Source organism: Sylvia atricapilla, chromosome 27 (assembly GCF_009819655.1).
Source record: "Sylvia atricapilla isolate bSylAtr1 chromosome 27, bSylAtr1.pri, whole genome shotgun sequence".
Classification (NCBI taxonomy): Eukaryota; Metazoa; Chordata; class Aves; order Passeriformes; family Sylviidae; genus Sylvia; species Sylvia atricapilla.
In genome coordinates this window covers 4,195,242-4,211,062 of record NC_089166.1, presented here as the reverse complement: position 1 = coordinate 4,211,062, position 15,821 = coordinate 4,195,242, and the positions used below count along the sequence as shown (strand labels likewise).

Genomic DNA, 15,821 nt, shown 5'->3' with positions numbered 1-15,821 from the left:
TCAGGCCAGCTGATCCAGATGTCACCAGTGCCACCAGTGCCACTGGTGACAGCTCTGCCGAGCCCAGCACCAGCGGCCTCAGCTCATCCTCTTCTCCCACATCCCAGAGTAGCTCCTTGGCCTGGAAAGACCCTACAAAGCCCAGCAGGGCAAAAATCCCCTCCTTCCCCTCCCAGGGCATTCCAAATCCCCTCTGTTCCACTGAGAACTGGTGGTCCCACTCCAATCCCAGTGGGAGCCTCTTCCAGATCAGAATTCTCTCCAAACAAGGCCAGCCGGGCCTAAAGAATTCCTGTTAGGACATCACTGAGGGAGGTCTGGTGGGTCGGGAAGTTTATATGTGGGGAGTTGTTATCCAGGGCTGTCCAGGAATTCTGCAGGAAGCACCAGTGGGATTTGTCCCCTGCCTGTGTCCCCTCCCTCTGCGGGGTCCCCTCAAGTCACAGCAGCTCAGGACCTGCAGGGCTGTGCCTCAGCAGCTCTTGTTAATGAATATAATTAGCTTAGGATGTTAATAAGGCTCTGATGGGGGAGTCCTTGCTGGGGACTCACTTCCAAGAGCTGATTCCCAGGAGGAGAATTCCCAAAGAAAGGAGGGGATGCTCTTGCTGAAGTTAAAACCCACTCAAAACCTTCTCCTGGAAATACAAACCCCTGCAGTTCCCATTTCTTCCCAACCCCAGCACAATTTCCAGGGAAGCAGTAACTGGAATAAGGTGATCCACAGTTTATCCTCTGCTGCTTTTCCCATAAAATGCAGCTTAAATTCCATTTCTACTGAGCTCTTGATGAAATGAAGCATCATCCTCAGCTCACAGCTCCCTAAAAAACCCTTTCCCACTTATTTTTTATTGCCTTAAACATTTCCGTCACTTTCCTTTACGTGAGGTCACTAAAAATGCTGGAGAAGCACCCTCAGGGATAATTTCCTCTGCTGAAAAATGTTGGGATGAATTCAGCAGGAGCTGCAGGAGCTCCTCTGTCCCTCAGCTCTCCTGCAATGTCACCAGAGAATGGTTTGATCCCAAACTCCCTCATAATTTAATGGACGAGGTCTCCAGCCCTTCAGCCATGGATGGGCTGGGCTGCAGCAAGCAGAGGATGGGAGACAAACGGTCTCAGGAGCCACAGTTCCAGCTTTTCCTCCATGGAAACTTCCAGATTAGAAGGGGTTTTCATATGCTTGGGTTGGAAGGGCCTTAAGGATCATCCTAAAATTTGGGATAATTCCCTTGTGGTTCTTACAGTTGACAGGAAAGCCTGAAGGCTGCAAAGGAATAACACCTTTCCCTCTGAGGTTGTCAAAAGAAGTCTGGGAGGGGCCCAGCAGAGATACTGGGATCCACAGGAATGGATGCTCCTGGGTCATGTCCAGTTTTCCTTGGAGACTTCCAGGGATGGGGCAGCCACAGCTTCTCTGGGATCTGCAGGATGGGATGTGAGCGAAATGACCCCACAGAAGCATGGGGCAGCCTGGAGTGGTGGAAGTGGCCATAAAAGAGAAGTGGGAGAGCCCAAAGGAAGAATTTTGGTTTGGTGGTATATTGGAAAGGAATTCCTGGCTGGGAGAGAGGGGAGGGGCTGGGATGGAATTCCCAGAGCAGCCGTGGGATCCCTGGAAGTGTCTAAGGCCAGGTTGGATGGGGCTTGGAGCAGCCTGGGACAGTGGGAGGTGTCCCATGGCAGGAGTGGCACTGGGTGGATTTAAGTTCCCTCCCAACACAAAGAATTCTGGAATTCTCTGAATCCCCATTCCCAGGCAAACTCTGTGTTTTGAGAACATTCCCTCTGCGCCCACAACCACCACCTTCAACTCCTCACACGAGGTTGTTCCAACCATCCCTGCAAACTCCTTATAATAAAATAAAAACATAAAATATTTTTATTTCCCTCCAAGAACTCCAGGAAAGCTCATTCCACAAAACTCCCACCGCTTTCTTCTCCTTCTTTTTATTGAAGGAATAAAATCCACATTGAGCTGTTTAATTTGTTTATTATCAAACCAAACCCAGAGTTTTTGCTCTTGGATCACGTTTTCCTTCAGGCAGGTTTGCCCCAAGAGGTAAAATCCTGCCAGCAACTGCCTGGGATACATTTTTCCAAGACCAAAGGAATATTAAGATGATAAGGAGGAATTTCCTTTAAATCAGAGTTGGAGCAGGAAGACGAGAACTCGGGGTGATACTCAGAGGCCCCAAACAGAGGAGTTCAAACAGAACTGGGCTGATTTTAAAGAGTTGCTTCATTTTCTCTTTTACTTTATAAAGCAGAAAAAAGCCTCTGCTCCCGTCAAAGGTGCTGCAGAAGAGGGACACATTCCCACTTTAAATCCATGAATCCCATGTTCAGACTGCCCCCAGACTCCAGAACCTGCTACAAAGCAACTTATTCCAGGGAATAGTGTTGCTCCCTATTTCCTGGAATTGTTTAGGCTGGAAAATTCCTTTAAAGCCAATTCCAACCACTCCCAGCACTGCCAAGGCCACCACTGATCCCTGTCTCCAGGTGCCACATCCACATGGATATTAAATCCCACCAGGAATGGGGACTCCAGCCCTGTCCTGGGCAACCTTTCCCCATTCCATGAAGAAATTCTCCCTGAAATCCACCCAAACCCTGGCCTGGGGAGGCTTCCTCTTGTCCTATCACTTATTCTGGGGGGAAAGAACCTGATCCACCCTGGATTTACCTCACAAAGTTTTATGGATTTGCTCCCCAGTGGATGCTCAAAACAAACACATCATGGGTTTGGGGCAGAGGAATAAATGGAAGGAGCAGAGGGATAAAAGGCAGGAAAATAGGAGTGAAAAGCAGGAACAGAGGACAATCTGCCTTTCTAGGATGAAGCTAAACCCCTGGGAATGTTTTTCCTTATCCACCAATTCAGGCTCCCTCACATCCTCTATCCAGAGCTGCTGAAATTCTGGGCCCAGAGCTTGGGGGAATTTATCCAATATTAAATAATGATGGGGAAAATGGCTCCTCCCAACCTGGAGAAATGATTATCTTGGCAGTGGGTGATGGATGAATCCCAGGAACAAGACAGGGCCAGGATCACTCTGCTCTTCAGGTGCCAACAAAATCCTGGAGGTTGGGAAAGAAAGGTCTGAAGAAACAATAAAGTTTTCAATTTTTCGAAGCTGATTTCAGTTTTTTGCTTGGGGTAGAGGAGAACAGAAGGGAGGAAGAGGAGTCTGCAAAAGATTTAAAAGCCAGCCAATAGTGGCCACGTCCTGCTCTGAGATCCCAGCTCCTGCTTGGACCAGGAGCATTCCTGCTCTTCTCCCTGCTGGATTCCAGCCCCTTTTAATCCTTGGTAGCTAACACCTCCATGGAATTATTAAAGTTTTGGGGACACCAAACAGCACTGAGTGCTTTTTGGGAGAGCACCAGGAAACCAAATTTCCTATGGATTTGTGTTTGCTTTCCATCCCATGTCCCACACTGGATCTTGTTCCCACATCCTGCATTTCCAGGTTTTCTCCTGCACATCCAGAACTTTCAGGTCTCACCCAGAACATCCAGGTCCCTCCACTTCCTCCCCGACAAAGGATTCTCCTTGGGCCCCTCCTGCAGCAGCAGCAGGTTCCCAGCTCCTTTGGAGATCATTTTCCTAGGAATTCAGCCCCATGGATGGCTCAAAGGCTTCTGTCCATGCAAACCATGACTCAATAATAGATTAAATAAATGTCACCCAGGTCACTGCGTGCTGGGAGAGGAGGTGACACGAGCCAGCTGCCCCCATCACCTCTGCACAGCTCTAATCACACCTTAGAGTATCTCCAGGGAAACACAGGCAGGGATGGCTGGAAATAGAAATCAAGGCAAGGGAGGGCTAAACACCAAGGTTTTGATGGGAATTTGGCGTTTCAGCAGGAGGAAAATATGCAGAGAAACAGCGAAGAATAAGAATAAGAATAAGAATAAGAATCCAATAACAAATCCAGAAGAAGGTTATGGTTTTTTGGAAGTTATTTCTTTTTCCAGATCAAATCCCATATTTCCTGGAGAAACCCTCCAGCTCCAGCCTGGTGCTGGCCAGAGGCTCCACACATTCCAGCCTGGGATGGGAAGGAGATGCTAAGCCCAGCCTGGGATCACGGGTGGCTCCAGATGGAGGGAACAAGGGACAGTCCCAGTGCCAGCCTGGAGGAGCAGCTCTAGGAGTGAGATTATCCCACTGAGGGGCCAGAAGGATTCATCCTGGACACTGAGAGGCTGGAGTATGCCCAGAGAGGGAATGGAGCTGGGAATGGGCTGGAGCCCCAGGAAGATCTGAGGGAGCTGGCAAAGGGACTCCTCCTCGAGAAAAGGAGGCTCAGGGGGACCTTTTGGCTCTGCACAACTCCCTGCCAGGAGGGGACAGCCAAGGGGGTCGGGATCTGCTCCCAGGGAACAGGGACAGGAGGAGAGGGAACAGCCTCAGGCTGGGCCAGGGCAGGCTCAGGGTGGACATGAGCAGCAATTTCTCCATGGAAAGGGGGCTCAGGCCTCGGCAGGGGCTGCCCAGGAAGCTTTGGAGTGCCCATCCCTGGAGGTGTCCTGGGCTAGGGACAAGGTGGAGATCAGGCCCAGCTTGGACTCAGTGACTTTGGAGGGCTTTTCCAATCTCAGAGAACCTGAGATTCTCTGAGCTGCTCTATAAACGGAGCAAAATTCACATATTTTGAGGATCTGCCCCAAAACTCCCCCACAGCTGCTCCATAGCCCCTTCCTCATCCCCTGGAGCTGGTGCTGGAGGATCTGATCCCTGTTCCCTGTCACTGTTCCCTGTTCCCTGTCTGTTTTCCCCTCCTCCCTGCTCTCCCCCTCCCATCTCTCTCCACTCCAATGAATTTAAAGGAGCATTTATATCCCAAAGTCCATGTTTACAATTTCTAATGGAGTTCCAATTATGGGCTGGGAAAGCAGCTGGAATTGAGCCTGTCTCCATAATTTATGGGCAGTGCAATCCCAACCCAACAGATCCCTCTCGGGAAGAACAGGAACATTTGTCTCTGGAGCTGCAGCAGCAATTCCTCATGCTAATAGAGTCTGTGATCCAAGGGAAATAATCCTGCCCAGGGACAGCAGCATCCCAAGGGATCCAGAGGGCTGGAGCAGAAGGTAACAGGTTACAAAACTTCTGGGATACACCAGGATTGGAGTGGGAGGATGAGCAGGGACATCCACAGCCCACCAGGAAAATGGGGAAAATCCCTATCCTTCCCATGCTGACAGATCCATCCTCTTCCCCTGTATCCATGGAATATCTGAATTTAGGGATTGGTCCATGCCCCCATGACATCCCAGTTTTATGTCTGTTTCTCCAAGAGGCACCAGCCTAGCAGGGACTCAGACATGGGGCCTGGTGCCTTTTAGGACACCCAAAATCCAGATCTCCCACTGTCTTTTCTGGGCTGGATGAACCCAGGTCTCCCAACTCCTCCTGCAGAGTCCCAGGAGAGAAATTCCAAAGCCAGCAGATCTCAGGAACATTTTGGGAGTAGAAACCTTGTCCTGATGTGTCCCTGCACAAACCAATCCATGGCAATTCCTCTGAGTATTCCCAGGTTGAAGGGACAGTGAATCGTCCCAGCATTCTGGAATGGTTTGGAAGGGACCTTAAAGCCCATCCAGTGCCACCCCTGCCATGGAGAGGGACACCACTGTCCCAGGGTGCTCCCAGCTCTGTACTATGCTGAACAAGTCTGGGGATCCAAGGGCAGCCACAGATGCTCTGGACAACCTGGGCCAGTGCTTCCCCACCCTCCCAGCCAGGAATTCCTTCCCAACATCCCATCTAAACTCACAGTGTCTCAATTAGAAGGATATCATTTATATTAACAAGGCATTTTTGGCTCAATGGGGCCCATGAGGAGCAAGATTCCCAAATAAACCCTCCCCACTCTCCTCCAATCTCTCCCCCTTGGGTTCTGCCAGGCTGTGGAAGAGCAGCAGTGCTGGGACATCATCTCCATCTCCATCTTGATGACCTTGATTTTGCATGACAAGACGCATATTAATTAATTAAAGAACAAGCCCAGCGTTCCCTGGAAAGGGCCATTATTTTAATCCTGACAGGTAATTACAGCAGCAGAAATGATAAATCTTCCTGGGCACTGTTTGTCTTTAGGAGAGGCTCTAATTATGGAAGTTTTAAGGCTGGAGGGAGCTGGGGATGTGTCAGGGGATGAAGGAAGGCTCTGGACCACCTGGAGTGCGACTCCCTGAACCAGCCCCATCCCTGCCTTCCTTCCCAGTCTGTGGGAGGAATGCTCTGCTGAAGGAAGCAGGAGGGATGGGAACAGGCAAATAAAATCCAGTGGAGAAATTCCTAACAGCAAGACAAACCTCTGGAAGTCACTGCCATCATCTGTCACCTGGCACGGTCTGAGGAGGGATTTCCCTTTTATGGGGAAAATGGGAAAAGCCATATTTATAAGAAAAAAAGGAAAAAGAAAACAGAGATATTCTGTGAGGAGGGGAAACATAGCCAGGTTTCTCATGCACTGCTGTGCCTGTAAAATATCCCACCAGAATTCCAGCTCCTTCTGGTGTCCTCCAGAAGGAGAGGAAATCTCCAGATCACTCCAAACTCATTCAAGCCACCACCAAAGTCTTGGGCAAGGCATCAGTTTGGGGCTCTCTTTATCCAGCCAAGAACCTCCACAAAGCTGGAGGATCTCCACCAGCCCATCAGGATCTGAAGGATCTCTACCACCCGTGGATGGGGACCAGGCCCTCCTGTCCGCACATCCCACGGGATCCCAAAATCTCAGGTGATTTTTTTAAGCTGCCATAGCCAAGTTCTTCCTTGCTTATCACAGCCCCCTGCTCAGCTCTGTTGGGAAAGGTGAGACAGGAAAAGACTGCAAATATGATTGCCTGGCAAGAGACACTAAAAATATAAAACCTGTGAGTGAAATAGAAATGAAAGCTAGCTTTGAGATGTAGGCACGGCAGGCAGGAAGACAGCGATTAGCTGGTGATGGGTTGGGTGGTAGTAAACAAAGGGGCTCGAGGAAGTAGCCTCCAAAGGTATCCAGGAAAAGGTAGATAAGAAGAGTAGTCTTTAGAGTTTAGAATACAGAATGACATGGTAATACAGCAGTTCTCACAGGCTGTGTGCAAAGTCTGTAGGTTTTGTATCTTGCACCGGTTGGTCACTGTAAATTAGAATATTCAACACAAAATGAGATATAATGTGTTGTAACAAGGACCTCGGCCCCTTTTTAGCTTTCTCTCTTACATCTCTTACTCTGCTCTCTCTTAACTCCCACTCTTACACCTCTTACTTTACTCTCTTACCTTACCTCGCTCACCTCCCCTACCCCTGCCAGCTCTCTGACCTTGCTCTCTCCTCTTAGCTCTCATTTCTTACCCCTCTCTCTCTCTCCTTGGGGCTTCCCTGCAGCCGAGGCTGGTGGCTGTAGGCAAAGCCCTGTTACCCACCACCCTTGCAATAAAACCACGTTTCTCTAAGCGTCTCAGGTTCGCAGAGTTCCCTCTCCCTGCCGTCCACGGATGCTCCTACACAGCTCTGAGAGGGGATCCACTCTAGGAGGTGATAAATCCAAGTCAGCAAAGCCCCAGGATCAGCCAGGAAAGAGCTTTGGCTCTGTGCTGGCCTGGGCAGAGCAGCTCCGGGTGGAGGGTCCGGGTGAGCTTCTGGAGCCAAAGCAGCCACCAACACACAGAAACCATGGATGTGTGTTACTATGATGCCAATTAAAGGCTCATTGGCATTTTATGAGGAATATTTACCTGTCCCATCCCTGGAAGTGTCCAGGGCCAGGTTGGATGGAGCTTGGAGCAACCTGGGATAGTGGAATGTGTCCCAGTGGGTGGCACTGGATGGGCTTAAAGTTCCCTTCCAACCCAAGCAATTCCATGGCTCAAAAACCCGTTGTGCATTTCCCCTTCCTGAAAAATATTAAATCCACAGAGAACCAATTCCCTCTTGTTTTCTCTTCCATCTTTGCAATGATTGCACAGCAGAAAATGGGATCGTTCCCTCCATATGCTGCTCCAAGGAGCTTCCATGTGCCAGGACTCCCTGGAATTCCAAGTCCGTGGGAAGAGCCCACCCCGTATCCAGACAAGAGGTGCTGCAGGACGGAGCAGGAGTCGGTGGGATGCAGGAATAGCCCCTGGAAAACATCCAGCCGAGGAGATGATGCTGTCACGATGATGTTCCCATTCCCGACCTTTAGACTCCAGGCATTTCCTGCCGGGATAAGCCAAGGCAGCCAGGACATCCAGAGGAGTCATTAGCAGAGCAATTAGCGCTCGCTGGGCTCGGAGCGCTCCTTAAGAGCAATCAATCAATCAATCAATCAATCAATCAGAGCTGAATGGAAATCAAAGCCAGGCCTCCCCCGGCTGGAGATGGTCACAAATCCTGGATCCTGATTCCTGCTGGATCCCGACTGCTGCTGGACTCGGAGCTCCACACCCCCCTGGAGACGCTGCCCTCCAGCCCCTCCATGTGCTCTGTGGAGTGCAGAATCCCTCCCTTTTCTATCCACAATTTCCAGACACAGCATTAAGACATCCCAGGAAAATCCTACATTTCCTGCAAACCACTGGGAGAGTTTCCACATGGCCAAGATGAGCCCATCGTGATGTCCTCTGGGGCCACTGTCCCACCCACAAATGTGCCAAGGGAAGTGTCCCTGGATATTTCTCCTGGAGAACATGGATAATCCCCCTGGAGTCACTTCAGTGCTCTTGGAACAGAAACAAAGGATAAATCCAGATTGTGAACCCTCTCAATCCCTCCCTGTCCCCAAGCACAGGGAGGAGGGATGCGGTGTCACCATCCACGGTGACATCCCCATGAAACCCAACTGGGGCTGAGCAAGGGACAAGCCACGAGCCATGGACACCCCTGTCCTAGGCTTTTGTCCCCAGCTTGGGTGACCACACCAAGATTTGAGGCTTCCAGGGGGTTTTGGTGGCCACTTCACTTGGGGGTTCCATCCCGAGGAGGAGGGGACAGCAGTGCTCCTCTGCAGGGACATCCCTGTGCAGGAGTCTGGAGCTGGTGAGACTCCATTGCCATGGAAACAGGAGCTCCAGCACCTGAGCAGCCCTGGAGGAGAAGGTGGAGGGAGCAGAGAGGGGCAGGAGAACAGGGGAGATGCTCCAGCCTCAGCCAGGCAGGAAGAGGACAGAGGAAAACCAGGAAGAGAGGAAACAGAGGAGATGAGAGAGAGAGAGGAGAGCTCTGCTGGGAGGGACAGAGGGACACAGGGTCACAGCTCCTGTGTGACTTCATGGCTAGGAAAGCCACCAAGAAGTGGTTGTCCCTTAAGGAGGTGATGTCCCCATGCTCATCTCCTGCAGAGCAAATCCCAGCAGCATGTCCCAGGAAGGATGGATTGAGATCCAGGGGCACCCTGGAGGAAGATCAGGCCTGTGCCTAGTGTGAGGACACTCAAGGATTTGCAGTCTCCTGGTCCCCCACCTTTCTCCTCATCCCAGGGGTGTTCAACCTCAAGACCTTCTCAGCTCCATTCCCATAAATCTTGTGGGAAAGAAGCAGCTCCCAAACCCTCCAGGCTCTGCAGGAAATCCCGTCTCTTCCTGCAGATGTATTGAACCTCTCCCTGTGGGAATCACCTCCCTTCTCCCCTCATTCCCTCCCAGCTACCGCTCCCGATTGCTTCTTCTCCCACTGGATGTTCAGCTCTTCCAGGGATACACCTACTGGAATAAGAACACCTTCCAGTCTTCTTTCTGAGGAGCTGAACAGCTCAAACTCTTTTTTCCCCCATCAGATCCTTTCTCCTTTCCCCTCACCCCTAAAAATAGAAAATAAAGGTATTTATTTTCCTTCTTCCCAAACCCTGATCCTTACAAAGTTGGTTTTTTTTCTCTTCACCTGTGCGAAAATTGCTCCCACAGGTGTTTGAGGGCTCGGAAAAGCAACAACTTTATCATTTAAGCACTGAAGGATTTAAAATCCCTCAATTATCCCCAATTCTGAGTGGATTGAAAAAGCCGAGGAGCAGCAGCTCCATAACAATCAACACAAAAGCAGCTTCCCAGTGTCTCTTTTATGTGGTTTTGTCCGTGATTGTGGCAGGGAGATAAATTCCAGAATTTATTCCCTCTAATCCAGGCAGGCAGCAATTGATGGGTTTTTAGGAGGGTGAATATGGCCATGGGATGTTCCAATGCTTATGGGCCACTAAATTTGATTTATAGGGAATTATCAGTGCTGCCATTGGGAAGGGTCCAGGGAGCTTAATATGATTTGCATTGATGGGATTAATATCAATTAACAGCTGCCAGGTTTGTGGAGCGCAGCTGAGGCTGATTCCCACGGGCTCCAACCCCATTCCCAATGGCTTCAGCCCCTGATTCCCACCGGCTCCAACCCTGGCACGTGAAGGGCATTTTGCTCTGCAGATGTTTGACCTCAAACTCTGCAAATCTTGAGGGGTTCGATTGGTATTTTTCTGGTCCTGGCCCGAGAAATCCCAGCTCTGCTCGTGTTCCCCTCATTTTAGGGGATGTAATTCCAGGGAAGGGCCCAGGATGGACACAGATTCCATGGGGTGAGGCAGGGCAGTCTCAGGATGTGTCTGCTCTGCCCTGAGCCCAGGGGAAGGGGCAGGAGGGACTTTGTAGCTCGCGATCCTGGTGGTGTTTCAGTGCCCTCTTGTGCCCGAATTTACGGAGGGGCTGAGCCCGGAATGCGTCTCCTCGGTGGTTTTGGGAAAACGGAAGGAACTTCTCCATTGGGACCAACCCAACCTTTAAACACCGGGAGCTCTGGGTCACGAAAGGTCCCCCATGGCTGGGAGGGAAGGGGGGACTTGGGGTGACTCCCAGGGATAATCGGGGTGTGGGAAGAAGCACCAGGACTGGAATTGGTGCCAGGAATGCACCAGGAGACCCAGCTCCCCTGGCAGAGTGGGTGCAGCTTCCTGGCACGGGGTGCCCAGGACTTGAGGATTTAGCAGGTGATTGGAGGTGTTGCTGCTGCTTCTTTTCCCTTCAAAACCTCTTGGCTCAGCTGGAAAATCCATCTCAGTTCTGTTCCACGGTACCAAACATCGCCCACCCTCCAAGCCCTGCCTTTGTCCCCTGGCCCAGGGGATGGAGGGGACAGGGAGGGGCTGTCCCCACTCTCCAGGCAACACAACTCATCCCGAGCCCAGCACACATGGATGGAGTCTGGGAGGTTCCAGAGCCACCCTGGAGGCTTCCAGTGCCCAGGGATAGCCCTGTGGGGAGAAGACAAACTCGAAGGGATTCAGGAGATGAATTCCCAACATCCCTTTGACTCTCCCAGACCAGAGAACCTTCCCTGCCCAGCGGAATCATTTTAAACCTGAGTTACCAGGGTGGTAACTCAAAGTGTTATCATGTGCCTCATGTGAGAACTGTGTGCCAGCCTGGACCAGCTGCAGCTGGGACAGGAATGGGCTTCTGGTTGGATGGAGATTGTGCAGCAGCCAGGCTGGGGATGGATGAAAAGCAGGGAATTTCCTTCCCAAATGAGGAGCACACCTGCCCCAGTGAGGGGAGTGATGTCCTCTGAGCTTGGAATCTGCTCCACACCACTGGGAGAATGGAATGGTTTGGGCTGGGAGAGCTTGAAACCCACCCAGTCCCATCTTCTGCCATGGCAGGGACACCTTCCACTGTCCCAGGCTGCTCCAAGCCCTGTCCAGCCTGGCTTTGGACACTGCCAGGGATCCAGGGACAGCCACAGCTGCTCTGGGAATTCCATCCCAACCCCTCCCCACCCTCCCAGGGAACAGTTCCTGCCAAATATCCCAACATCCATCCCTGCCCTCTGACAGTGCAAAGCCATTCCCTGTGTCCTGTGTCCATCCAAAAGCCCCTCTCCAGGTTTCAGCTCAAGCTGTGGAGGCCTGAAATGTCAGTGGGCACCACAAAGCCACTTGCCCCACTGGGAAGGGACACTGTCCTTGGAGATGTCACCCCTCCAGAAAGGAAAACCATGGGTTTGTCCATGGATTCATGGAGCTGTCCTGGAAGCAGCAGGGTGATGGATGGCCAAGATCTCAGTGTGGAATGTCTCTCCCACACAGAGCCATCTCTAGCCCATTATCCCCCAAAACCTACTTCTAATGCTTCCCTGGGAGCCACTGGATCCTGGGAAGGGGCTCAACTCATGGAGAGACATCCAAGGCTTGCAGCCATCCAGCTGCTCCAAAAAATAAAGCTTGACATGGAACCTGCAGAGCCCAGGCAGTGTTGGTGGTTCCACAGCATCCCTCAATCCTCCCTCTGGAATACAGCTTTGTTTGGAATCTCTGCAGCTGCTCCAGGCCCTTCCTTGGCAGGATCAGGGCATCATCAAACAAATGTGATCCTGCTGCTTTCCTCCTCCACCATCTGGGACAGTTTTCCAGCCCTAGGACTGTTTTTGTGGAATATCCTCCTTCCATCCCCAAGGTACGGAGTGGCCATGGGCACAGATTTGGAATTACCTGAAAAAGGGAGATTTAAATGAAAAATATGCACAAGATGCTCCTGGTTTTCCCTCCAGAGGGGAAGATTCCCTGGTCCCTGCAGACAGCCAGGAACAAGCACCTTCCCAGGGAAGCACTGAGGCTCACCTACGCTGGTTAACAGGGTCTGGTTAATTTGGTTTCAGCCTAATGATAAAGAAGGCAGAGTAATCACCTTTAATCACCACAGAAATGATCCTTTAATCAGCATCCTCTGGGTTTATCCTGAGCTGGCACCTGCTGGAAAGTTCCTCATTTCCAGAGGAATTCCAGCAAAGCCATTCATTGCTGGGTCTCCGTGTCTTGGAAAATATCCCAAGAAGAGGAGACTGAAACCAGCACCTGAGTAAGGGGAGAGGATGGAGCCTGGTGTTCCTGGGAGCTCCAGAGGCTGTGGGGAGGGGAAACAGGAAGGAGGCTTTTTCCAAAGTCCCTGATGACCTCTGGCAGGGGAGTGGAGCAGGGAGGTGCTGCAGGGAGCACAGCAACTGCAAAGATGCCCCTGCTGAGGCATGGGAATACTCCCAGAAGTGTTTTCCAGCTGAGAAAATGGAGTTGTGGTTCTTTGGGAACTTTGCCCCTGCCTGGGGAATCTCCTGCTGGCAGCAGAGCTTTGGGATGGAGCAGTTCCCACTCCAGCACAGGCACGAAAGCTGAGAGAGGGGAAAAAGCAACTTCCTGAAGGTCATTCAGCCATGCGGGGATGGGAGAAGGACCCAATGTCCTGGGAGTGTCCCCAAGCTCCGAGACTTCCCATGGGCTCAGATACGACAACAGGAATGACAACAGAGTTAGGAAAGCAATAAAGCCCTAATCCTCATAATCCCTGCCTGATTTCCCTGGAATCCCATCCCTTCTGCATCCCAGAAGGATGGCTGGGACCTGCCTGGAGAGAGAGAAATCAGGTACAGCTCAAGCCTTGTCCTTGCCCACCTGGTTTCCAGTTTACTTTGCTTAGGAAGCATTGCTTACATTTCAGTAAAAGCAAAAAAATCCACGAAGAGAGGCTTCTCCAGTTTAATTTGTTGCTGTTGTTGTTGTTGAGGGGTTTTGTGTGTGCGTGTGTGGTTTTTTGTTTTGTTTTGTGTTCGTTTGGGGTTTGGTTTTTTTGGTTTTTTCTTACCTACAAGTGGGAAAAGGAGCTCTGGATCCAGGAAAATGGTTTTCCTATGGGAAAGGGAAGCAGTGCCCAGCACAGCCCTCTCTGAAGGAAGCAGGGAAATCATCTCAGTGACTGAAGAGCAGAGTCTTGCAGGGAGTGAACCCTTGTCCTCACTGCTGTCTCATGGAGCCACCAGGAATGAGACTGCGACAACTTGAGAGCCCTGTAAGGGAGAAAGGAGAATTTTCCAACCTTTAATACCCAGCAGTTCTGCTCAGGGGAAGGTCTGCAGTGACACCCATGATGTGAGGAGGCTTAGCTGTCACCTGCAGCTGGGGTTTGCCTGTGCCCTTTGCCTGGGATGTTGTGGTGAAGCCACTGCAGGGGAATGTCACTGTCACTTTTCCTGCCCATCCTGAGGCCTTCACTGGACAGACAGGGACTGGGCAGGACACAGACTGTCCCTAAAGCCCGAAAACCTCCCCAAAACCATGAGGAAACTTGGGGTGAGGGACAGCAACTACATCTGCAGTGAGGGTGTGATGCCAGCCTGGGGATGGACTCGGCAGGTGAGGAATTCCCGGGCACGGAGTGGGCCCTGAGCCTCTCTGAGTGCCCTGTGGCAGCACGCAGAAATTCCAGCCTTTCCTGGGATTTCACTGAGGATTACCAGCGGCTCAAATCGCCCCGGGACAGGGTTTCATTGCGTTTATTGGGGTGTCAGCCTTTCCGAAGGGCTTTAGTGATGGTTCAAGGCCGCTTGTGGGAGCGTCCAGGTGCGGCTGCAGAGCAGGAGGGCTTGGAAACACAGCCCTAAACCCTCACTGCACGCAGGCCCGGGGCGCTCCCCGCCAGGACTGAGGAATTTAACGGGAATTGGGGCATTTCGGGGCTTTTGCTCCCGCCAGACATCGGAGCGCAGCCCTGCAACGCCCCCTGGCGGCTGCGCTGCGGAACAGCCCCGGGACAGCCGGGACCCCCGAGACCACCACCGGGACCCCCGAGACCACCACCGGGACCCCTGAGAACACCGATTTCCCCGCGACACCAGCGACCCCCAGGACAGCCGGACCACCGGGACGGCCCGGACCAGCGAGACGCCCAGAACCTCCTGACTCCCGGGACCACCGCCAACTCCGCACCCGCGTGTGCCCGTGACCCCCGCGAGCCCCGGGACCGCCGAGAACCCTGGGACCCCCGCGATCATAAGGACCCCCGGCACCGCCGAGAACCCCAGGACTCCCGCAACTGCCGCGCCCCCGCAGCCGCACCCCGTGTGTCTGTGACGCCCCCGGCTCCTCACACCCACACCCGAGTTATGCCCGACCCCCCGTGCCCCACACCTGCACACGCGTGTGTGCAAACACTTCAAGTGCGAACACACGAGCCCTCACCCCGTTAGGTGTGCAAACACCCCCACACACCTGTGTCACTCACACACGGGTCAAACACAGCCGTGTCACAAACATCCGTGTCACATACACATCTGTGTCACACACACACCTGCACAGACACATCTCACTCACACACCCGTGTCACACATTTATCTGTGTCACACACACACCCGTATCAACGCACACGCACACACCTCCACACGTGTGCACGCCTACACAGCCTCTAGGGCTCGTGCTGCATACACACACACAGGCCCATAAACATACCTATGCACACACACGCGCTCAAACACACATACGTCCGCGCATACACACAGCTGTTCATACATACACGTTTGTTTGCACACATTGGCACACACTCACCTGCAGATGTGTGCGCGTACACGCACATATGTGCACACACGTGTACATCACACACACGTGCAGATGTGTGCACACACGTGTACATCACACACATTCACACGCGTGCACACACGTGTACATCACACACACACAACGCACTCGCCCTGAACATCACGTCACGCGCGCTACGTCACACGAGCGCGCTGGGGGCGGAGCCTCTGCTGGGCGGACGGAGCTCCCGGGTGTGCGCGCGCCGCCGCGGGAGCCCGGTGCCGGGCCCGAGACAGGGCGGGGCCTGAGGCGGGGCGGGGTCTGGGGCGGGGCCATGGGGGCTGCGCCCGGGGGGCGGGGCCTGAGGCGCTGTCGGGGGCGGGGCCTGAGGCGCTGTCGGGGGCGGGGCCTGAGGCGCTGTCGGGGGCGGGGCCTGAGGCGCTGTCGGGGGCGGGGCCTGAGGCGCTGTCGGGGGCGGGGCCTGAGGCGCTGTCGGGGGCGGGGCCTGAGGCGCTG

At 52.8% G+C, this 15,821-nt stretch overlaps 1 long non-coding RNA gene across 1 annotated transcript; it reads right to left on the bottom strand.

The window, feature by feature from the left end:
* Positions 1-13,395: 13,395 nt before the first annotated feature.
* LOC136372353 (uncharacterized) lies at positions 13,396-15,693 on the bottom strand. The gene is made up of 2 exons (XR_010745477.1): positions 15,328-15,693; positions 13,396-13,791 (listed from the first exon to the last, which is right to left on the bottom strand). It is a non-coding gene; the product is annotated as an uncharacterized lncRNA (long non-coding RNA).
* Between the last annotated feature and the right edge of the window lie 128 nt (positions 15,694-15,821).